Source organism: Schistocerca americana, unplaced genomic scaffold (assembly GCF_021461395.2).
Source record: "Schistocerca americana isolate TAMUIC-IGC-003095 unplaced genomic scaffold, iqSchAmer2.1 HiC_scaffold_18, whole genome shotgun sequence".
NCBI lineage: Eukaryota > Metazoa > Arthropoda > Insecta > Orthoptera > Acrididae > Schistocerca > Schistocerca americana.
Window position 1 is genome coordinate 7854518 of NW_025725884.1, and position 10744 is coordinate 7865261.

Consider the following 10744-nt stretch of genomic DNA (forward strand, 5'->3'; position numbering starts at 1 on the left):
GTCATAGAACACATAGTATTCCATAGCGTCCCAATTTCTGTGTTAATACGTCAATGTGAGCGAGCCAGGGATGCAGTAAAGAAGGAATTGTGCATCGGAAACGAGATAGTCGTATCCCAAAAGAAAATCCTGTCGCCTTTCATAGAAACGTTACTCGATTTAGAAGGAGAAGTCATTTAACACATAGTATTTGAGAGCGACGCAATTTCTGCGTTAATTCTACAATTTGAGGGAGCGCGGGATGCATTAAAGAAGTGATAGTGCATCGGAAAGGAGATACTCTTATTTCAAATGAAAATCCTGTTGTTTCCATAGAAACGTTACTCGATTTAAATGGAGAAGTCATGGAACCCATAGTATTTCATAGCGACGCAATTTCTGTGTTAATTCGCCAATGTGAGGGAGCGAGGGATGCAGTACAGAAGGAATACCGAATCGGAAAGGAGATAGTCGTATCCCAAAAGGAAATCCTGTCGTTTCCTTGGAAATGTTACTCGATTTAGAAGGAGAAGTCATAGAACCCATCGTATTTCATAGCGACGCAAGTTCTGTGGTAATTCGTCAATGTAATGGAACGATGGATGCAGTAAAGATGGAATAGTGCATCGGAAAGGAGATATTCCTATACCAAATGAAAATCCTGTCGTTTCCATTGTAACGTTACTCGATTTAGAAGGGCATGTAATTGAAGCCATACTAGTCCATAGCGACGCAATTTCTGTGTTAATTCGCCAATGTGAGGGAGAGAGGGATGTAGTTAAGAAGGAATAGTGCATCGGAAAGGAGATAGTCTAATCCAAATAGAAAATCCAGTAGTTTCCGTAGAAACGTTACTCGATTTAGTAGGAGAAGTTATAGAACCCATAGTATTTCATAGCGACGCAATTTCTGTGTTAATTCGTCAATGTGTAAGAGCGAGGGATGCAGTAGGGAAGGAATAGTGCATCGGAAAGGAGATACTCGTATCGAAAAGAAAATCCTTTCGTTTCCATGGAAACATTACTCGATTTAGAAGGAGAAGTCATTGAACCCATAGTATTCCATAGGGACGCAATTTCAGTGTTCATTCGTCAATGTGATTGAGCCAGGGATACAGTAAAGAAGGAATAGTGCATCGGAAATGAGATACTCGTATCACAAAAGAAAATCCTGTTGTTTTAATAGAAACGTTACTCGATTTAGAAATAGATGTCATAGAACGCACAGTATTTCAAGGCGACGCAATTTCTGTGTTAATTCGTCAATGTGAGGGAGCGAGGGATGCAGTACAGAAGGAATACCGCATCGGAAAGGAGTTAGTCGTATCCCAAAAGAAAATCCTGTCGTTTCCATGGAAATGTTACTCGATTTAGAAGGAGAAGTCATGGAAATCATAGTATTTCATAGCGACGCAAGTTCTGTGGTAATTCGTCAATGTAAGGGAGCGAGGGTTGCAGTAAAGAAGGAATAGTGCATCGGAAAGGAGTTACTCATATACCAAAAGAAAATCATGTCGTTTCTATAGTAACGTTACTCGATTTAGAAGGAGAAGTCATAGAACCCATAGTATTTCACAGCGACGAAATTTCTGCGTTAATTCGTCAATGTGAGGGAGCGAATGATGCAGTAAAGAAGGAATAGTGAATCTGAAAGGAGATAGTCGTAGCCCAAAAGAAAATCCAGTCGTTTCCAAAGAAACGTTACTCGATTTAGAAGGAGAAGTTAATGAACCTATAGTATTAGATAGCGACGCAATTGCTGTGACAAATCGTCCATGTGAGAGAGCCAGGGATGCAGTAAAGAAGGAATAGTGCATCGGAAAGGACAAACTCGTATCCCAAAAGAAAATCCTGTCGTTTTAATAGAAACGTTACTCGATTTTGAAAGAGATGTCATAGAACGCATAGTATTTCAAGGCGACGCAATTTCTGTGTTCTACATCTACATCTACATTGATACTCCGCAAGCCACCCAACGGTGTGTGGCGGAGGGCACTTTACGTGCCACTGTCGTAACCTCCCTTTCCTGTTCCAGTCGCGTATGGTTCGCGGGATGAACGACTGTCTGAAAGCCTCCGTGCGCGCTCTAATCTCTCTAATTTCACATTCGTGATCTCCTCGGGAAGTATAAGTGGGGGAAGCAATATATTCGATACCTCATCCAGAAACGCACCCTCTCGAAACATGGCGAGCAAGGTACACCGCGATTCAGAGCGCCTCTCCTGCAGAATCTGCCACTTGAGTTTGTTAAACATCTCCGTAACGCTATCACGGTTACCAAATAACCCTGTGACGAAACGCGCCGCTCTTCTTTGGATCTTTTCTATCTCCTCCGTCAACCCGATCTGGTACGGATCCAACACTGATGAGCAATACTCAAGTATAGGCCGAATGAGTGCTTTGTATGCCACGTCCTTTGTTGATGGACTACATTTCCTAAGGACTCTCCCAATGAATCTCAATCTGGTACCCGCCTTACCAACAATTAATTTTATATGATCATTCCACTTCAAATCGTTCCGCACGCATACTCCCAGATATTTTACAGAAGTAACTGCTACCAGTGTTTGTTCCGCTATCATATAAACATACAATAAAGGATTCGTCAATGTGAGGGAGCGAGGGATGCAGTACAGAAGGAATACCGCATCGGAAAGGAGATAGTCTTATCCCAACGAAAATTTTGTCGTTTCCATGGAAATGTTACTCGATTTAGAAGGAGATGTCATGGAACCCATAGTATTTCATAGCGACGCAAGTTCTGTGGTAGTTCGTCAATGTAAGGGAGCGAGGGATGCAGTAAAGAAGGAATAGTGCATCGGAACGGAGATACTCGTATCCCAAAAGAAAACCCTGTCGTTTCTATAGAAACGTTTCTCGATTTAGAAGGAGAGGTCATAGAACTCATAGAATTTCAAAGCGACGCAATTTCTGCGTCAATTCGTCAATGTGAGGGAGCGAGGGATGCAGTAAAGTATTAACAGTGCATCGGAAAGGAGTAACTCGTATCCCAAAAGAAAATCCTGTCGTTTCCATAGAGACGTTACTCGATTTAGAAGGAGAAGTCATAGAACACATACTATTCCATAGCGACGCAATTTCTGTGTTTATTCGTCAATGTGAAGTAGCCAGGGATGCATGAAAGAAGGAATAGTGCATCGGATGGGAGTTACTCGTATCCCAAAAGAAAACCCAGTCGTTTCCATTGAAACGTTACTCGATTTAGAAGGAGAGGTCGTAGAACCCATAGTATTTCATAGCTAAGCAATTTCTGTGAATATTCGTCAATGTGAAGGAGCTAGGGATGCATTAAAGAAGTAATAGAGCATCGGCAAGGAGATACTCTTATTTCAAAAGAAAATCCTGTTGTATCCATAGAAATGTTACTCGTATTAAATGGAGACGTCATGGAACCCGTAATATTTAATAGCGACGTAATTTCTGTGTTAATCCGTCATTGTGAGGGAGCTAGGGATGCAGTAAAGATGGAATAGTGCATCGGAATGGAGATACTCGTATCCCAAAAGAAAATCCTGTCGTTTCAATAGAAACGTTACTCGATTTAGAAGGAGAAGTCATATAACGCATAGTATTTCATAGCGACACAATTTCTGTGTTAATTCGCCAATGTGAGGGAGCGAGGGATGCAGTACAGAAGGAGTAGTGAATCGGAAAGGAGACAGTCGTATTCCAAAAGAAAATCTTGTCGTTCCCGTGGAAATGTTACTCGATTTAGAAGGAGAAGTCATAGAACCCATAGTATTTCACAGCGACGCAAGTTCTGTGGTAATTCGTCAATGTAAGGGAGCGAGGGATGCAGTAAAGAAGGAATAGTGCATCGGAAAGGAGATACTCGTATCCCAAAAGAAAATCCTGTCGTTTCTAAAGAAACGTTTCTCGATTTAGAAGGAGAAGTCATAGAACCCATAGTATTTCATAGCGACGCAAATTCGGTGTTAATTCGTCAACGTCAAGGAGCGAGAGATGCAGTAAAGAAGGAATAGTGCATCGGAAAGGAGATAATCGAATACCAAAAGAAAATCCTCTCGATTCCATAGAGACCTTACCCGATTTAGAAGGAGAAAAATAGAACCCATAGTATTTCAACGCGACGCAATTTCTGTGTGAATTCTTCAATGTGAGGGAGCGCGGGATGCAGTAAAGAAGTGATAGTGCATCGGAAAGGAGATAGTCAGTCGTATCCCAAAAGAGAACCCCTTCGTATCCATAGAAACGTTACTCGATTCAGAAGGAGAAGTTTTAGAACCCATAGTATTTCAAAGCTAAGCAATTTCTGTGAATATTCGGCAGTGTGAAAGAGCTAGGGATGCATTAAAGAAGTAATAGAGCATCGGAAAGGAGATACTCTTATTCCAAAAGAAAATCCTGTTGTTTCCATAGAAACGTTACTCGATTTAAATGGAGAAGTCATGGAACCCATAGTATTTAACAGCGACGTAATTTCTGTGTTAATTCGTCAATGTGAGGGATCTAGGGATGCAGTAAAGATGGAATAGTGCATCGGAATGGAGATACTCGTATCCCAAAAGAAAATCTTGTCGTTTCAATAGAAACGTTACTCGATTTAGAAGGAGAAGTCATAGAACGCATAGTATTTCATAGAGACGCAATTTCTGTGTTAATTCGCCAATGTGAGGGAGCGAGGGATGCAGTACAGAAGGAGTAGTGAATCGGAAAGGAGATAGTCGTATTCCAAAAGAAAATCTTGTTGTTTCCGTGGAAATGTTACTCGATTTAGAAGGAGAAGTCATAGAACCCATAGTATTTCATAGCGACGCAAGTTCTGTGGTAATTCGTCAATGTAATGGAACGATGGATGCAGTAAAGATGGAATAGTGCATCGGAAAGGAGATATTCCTATACCAAATGAAAATCCTGTCGTTTCCATTGTAACGTTACTCGATTTAGAAGGACATGTAATTGAAGCCATACTTGTCCATAGCGACGCAATTTCTGTGTTAATTCGCCAATGTGAGTCAGCCAGGGATACAGTAAAGAGGGAATAGTGCATCGGAAAGGAGAAACTCGTATCCCAAATAAAAATCCTGTTGTTTCTATAGAAACGTTACTCGATTTTGAAGGAGAGGTCACAGAACGCATAGTGTTTCATACCGACGCAATCGCTGTGTTAATTCGTCAATGTGAAGGAGCGAGAGATGCAGTAAAGAAGGAATTGTGCATCGGAAAGGAGATACTCGTATACCAAAAGAAAATCCTCTCGTTTCCATAGAAACGTTACTCGATTTAGAAGGAGAAGTTATAGAACCCATAGTATTTCATGGCGATGCAATTTCTGTGCTAATTCGACAATGTGAGGGAGCGAGGAATGTAGTAATGAAGAAATAGTGCATCGGAAAGGAGATACACGTATGCCAAAAAAAAATCCTGTCGTTTCCATAGACAAGTAACTCGATTTAGAAGGAGAAGTCACAGAATCCATAGAATTTCATAGCGACGCAATTTCTGTGTTAATTTGTCAATGTAATGGAGCGAGGGATGCAGTAAAGATGGAATAGTGCATCAGAAAAGAGATACTCATATCCCAAAAGAAAATCATGACGTTTTAATAGGAACGTTACTCGATTTAGAAGGAGATGTCATGGAACACACAGGATTTCATAGGGACGCCATTTCTGTGTTAATTTGTCAATGAGAGGGATCGAGGAAAGCAGTAAAGCAGGAATAGAGCATCGGAAAGGAGATAATCGTATCCCAAAAGAAAATCCTGTCGTTTCAATAGAAACGTTACTCGATTTAGAAAGAGAAGTCATAGAACCCATAGTATTTCATAGCGACGCAATTTCTGTGTTAATTCGTTAATGTGAGGGTGCGAGGGATGCAGTAAAGAAGGAATACAGCATCGGAAAGGAGATACACGTATCCCAAAGGAAAATCCTGTCGTTTCCATTGAGAAGTTACTCGATTTAGATCGAGAAGTCATGGAACACATAGTATTCCATAGCGACGCAATTTCTGTGTTAATTCGTAATGTGAGGTAGCCAGGGATGCATTAAAGAAGGAATAGTGCATCGGAAAGGAGATACTCCTATACCAAAAGAAAATCCTGTCGTTTACATTGAAACGTTACTCGATTTAGAAGGAGAAGTCATAGAACTCATACTATCCCATAGCGACGCAATTTCTGTGGTTATTCGTCATTGTGAGGGAGCCAGGAATGCAGTAAAGAAGGAATAGTGCATCGGAAAGGAGATACTCGTATCCCAAAAGAAAATCCTGTCGTTTCTATAGTAACGTTAATCGATTTAGAAGGAGAAGTCATAGAACCAATAGTATTTCATAGCGACGAAATTTCTGCGTTAATTCGTCAATGTGAGGGAGCGAGGGATGCAGAAAAGAAGGAATAGTGCATCGGAAAGCAGAAACTCGTATCCCAAAGAAAATCCTGTCGTTTTAATAGAAACGTTACTCGATTTAGAAGGAGAAAACATAGAAACCATAGTATTTCATAGCGACGCAATATCTGTGTTAATTCGCCAATGTGATGGTGCGAGGGAAGCAGTACAGGAGCAATAGTGCATCGGAAAGGAGATAGTCGTATCCCAAACGAAAATTCTGTCGTTTCCATAGAAACGTTAGTCGTTTTATAAGGAGAAGTCATAGAACGCATAGTATTTCATAGCGACGCAATTTCTGTGTTAATTCGTCAATGTAAGGGAGCGAGAGATGCAGTAATGAAGGGATAGTGCATCGGAAAGGAGATACTCGTATACCAAAAGAGAATCCTGTCGTTTCCATTGACAAGTTACTCGATTTAGAAGGAGAAGTCATGGAACCCATAGTATTTCATAGTGACGCAAATTCTGTGTTAATTCGCCAATGTGAGGGAGCGAGGGATGCAGTAGAGAAGGAATAGTACATCGGAAAGGAGATACTCGTAACCCAAAAGCAAATTCTGTCGTTTCCATTGAAACTTTACTCGATTTAGAAGGAGAAGTCATAGAACACATAGTATTCCATAGCGCCGCAATTTCTGTGTTAATTCGTCAATGTGAGGGAGCGAGGCATGCAGTAAAGAAGGAATAGTTCATCGGAAAGGAGATAGTCGTATCCCAATAGAAAATCCTGTCGTTTCCATAGAAACGTCACTCGATTTAGAAGTTGAACTCATAGAACCCATAGTATTTCATAGCGACGCCATTTCTGTGTTAATTCGTCAATGTGAGGGAGCGTGGGATGGAGTAAAGAAGGAATAATGCATCGGAAATGTGATACTCGTATACCAAAAGAAGATTCTGTCGTTTCCATAGAAACGTTACTCGATTTATAAGGAGAAGTCATAGAACGCATAGTATTTCATAGCGACGCAATTTCTGTGTTAAGTCGTCAATGAGAAGGAGCGAGAGATGCAGTAAAGAACGAATAGTGCATCGGAGAGGAGATACTCGTACCCCTAAATAAAATCCTGACGATTCCATAGAAACGTTACTCGACTTAGAAGGATGAGACATAGAACCCATAGTATTTCATAGAGCCACAATTTCATTGTTAATTCGTAAATGTGAGGGAGCGAGGGATGCAGTAAGGAAGGAATTGTGCATCGGATAGGAGATGCTCGTATCCCAAAAGAAAATCCTGTCGTTTCCATAGAAACGTTACTCGATTTAGAAGGAGAATCCATAGAACCAATAGTATTTCACAGCGACGCAATTTCTGTGCTTATTCCTCAATGTGAGGGAACGAGGGATGCAGTAAAGAAGGAATAATGCATCGGAAAGTATATACTCGTATCCCAAAAGAAAATCCTGTCGTTTCCGTAGAAACATTTCTCGATTTAGAAGGAGAAGTCATAGAACCCATAGTATTTCATAGCGATGACATTTCTGTGTTAATTCGTCAATGTGAGGGAGCGAGGGATGCATTACAGAAGGAATAGTGCATCGGAAAGGAAATAATCGTATCCCAAAAGAACATAATGTCGTTTCCATTGAAACGGTACTCGATTTAGAAGGATAAGTCATAGAACCCATAGTATTTCATAGCGACGCAATTTCTGTGCTTATTCCTCAATGTGAGGGAACGATGGGATGCAGTAAAAAAGGAATAGGGCATCGGAAAGGAGATACTCGTATCCCAAAGGAAAATCCTGTCGTTTCCATAGGAACGTTACTCGATTAAGAAGGAGAAGTCATAGAACCCATAGTATTTCATAGCGATGCCATTTCTGAGTTAATTCGTCAATGTGAGGGAGCGAGGGATGCGGTAAAGAAGGAATAGTGCATCGGAAAGCAGGTACTCGTATCCCAAAAGAAAATACTGTCGTTTCCATTGAAACGTTACTCGATTTAGAAGGATAATTCTTAGACCAATAGTATTTCACAGCGACGCAATTTCTGTGCTTATTCCTTAATGTGAGGGAACGAGGGATGCAGTAAAGAAGGAATAATGCATCGGAAAGTATATACTCGTATCCCAAAAGAAAATCCTGTCGTTTCCGTAGAAACGTTACTCGATTTAGAAGGAGAAGTCATAGAACCCATAGTATTTCATAGCGATGCCATTTCTGTGATAATTCGTCAATGTGAGGGAGCGAAGGATGCAGTACAGAAGGAATAGTGCATCGGAAAGGAGATACTCGTATCCCAAAAGAACATAATGTCGTTTCCATTGAAACGGTACTCGATTTAGAAGAATAAGTCATAGAACCCATAGTATTTCATAGCGACGCAACTTCTGTGCTTATTCCTCAATGTGAGGGAACGATGGGATGCAGTAAAAAAAGAATAAGGCTTCGGCAAGGAAATACTCGTATCCCAAAGGAAAATCCTGTCGTTTGAATAGAAACGTTACTCGATTTAGAAGGCGAGGTTATAGGGCCCATAGTTTTATATCCGACGCAGTATATGTGTTAATTCGTCAATGTGAGGGAGCGAGGGATGCAGTACAGAACGAAAAGTGCTTCGGAAAGGAAATACTCGTACCCCAAGAGAACATTCTGTCGTTTGAATAGAAACGTAACTCGGTTTAGACGGAGAAGTCATAGAACCCTAGTATTTTATAGCGACGAATTTTCTGTGTTAATTCGTCAATGTGAGGCAGCGAGGGATGCAGTACAGAAGGAATAGTGCTTCGGAAAGGAGTTACTCGTATCGCAAAAGAAATTCCTGTTGTTTCCATAGATACGTTACTCGATTCAGAAGGGTTCTCATAGAACCAATACTATTTCATAGCGACGCAATTTCTGTGTTAATTTGTCAATTTGAGGGAGCGAGGGATGCAGTAAAGAATGAATAGTGCATCGGAAAGGAGATACTCGTATTCCAAAAGGAAATCCTGTCGTTTCCATAGAAACGTTACTCGATTTAGAAGGGGTAGTCATAGAACCCATAGCAATTCATAGCGACGAAATTTCTGTGTTAATTCGTCAGGGTAAGGGGCGAGGGATGCAGTAAAGAAGGAATGGTGCATCGGAAAGGATATACTCCTATCGCAAAAGAAAATCCTGTCGTTTCCATAGAAACGTTATTCGATTCGGAAGGAAAATCCATAGAACCAATAGTATTTCATAGCGACACAATTTCTGTGCTCATTCCTCATTGTGAGGGAACGAGGAATGCAGTAAAGAAGGAATAGTGCATCGGAATGTAGATACTCGTATCCTAAAAGAAAATCCTTTCGTTTCCGTAGAAACGTTTCTCGATTGAGAAGAAGAGATCATAGAACCCATAGTATTTCATAGCGATGCCATTTCTGTGTTAATTCGTCAATGTGAGGGAGCGAGGGATGCAGTAAAGAAGGAATAGTGCATCGGAAAGCAGGTACTCGTATCCCAAAAGAAAATACTGTCGTTTCCATTGAAACGTTACTCCATTTAGAAGGATAACTCATAGAACCCATAGTATTTCATAGCGACGCAATTTCTGTGCTTATTCCTCAATGTGAAGGAACGATGGGATGCAGTAAAAGAGGAATAGTGCATCGGAAAAGAGATACTCGTACCCCAAAAGAAAATCCTGTCGTTTCCATAGAAACGTTACTCGATCAGGAAGGATAAGTCATAGGACCCATAGTATTTCATAGCGACGCAATTTCATTGTTAATTCGTCAATGTGAGATAGCGAGGGATGCAGTAAGGAAGGAATAGTGCATTGGAAAGGAGATAATCGTATCCCAAAAGAAAATTCTGTCGTTTGAATAGAAACGTAACTCGGTTTAGAAAAATAAGTCATAGGACCCATAGTATTTCATAGCGACGCAATTTCATTGTTAATTCGTCAATGTGAGATAGCGAGGGATGCAGTAAAGATGGAATAGTGCATCGGAAAGGAGATACTCATATCCCTAAAGAAAATCCTGACGTTTGAATAGGAACGTTACTCGTTATTGAAGGAGATGTCATAGAACACACACGATGTCATAGCGACGCCATTTCTGTGTTAATTTGTCAATGTGAAGGAGCGAGAGATGCAGTAAAGAAGGAATAGTGCATCGGAAAGGAAATACTTGTATACCAAAAGAAAATAATGTCGTTTCCATAGAAACGTCACTCGATTTAGAAGGAGAAGTCATTGAACCCATAGGATTTCATAGCGAAGCAATTTCATTGTTAATTCGTCATTGTGAGGGAGCGAGGGATGCAGTAAAGAAGGAATAGTGTATCGGAAATGATATATTCGTATCTCAAAAGAAAATCCTGTCGTTTCCATAGAAACGTTACTCGATTTAGAAGGAGAATCCATAGAACCAATAGTACTTCACAGCGTCGTTTCCATAGAATCGTTACTCGA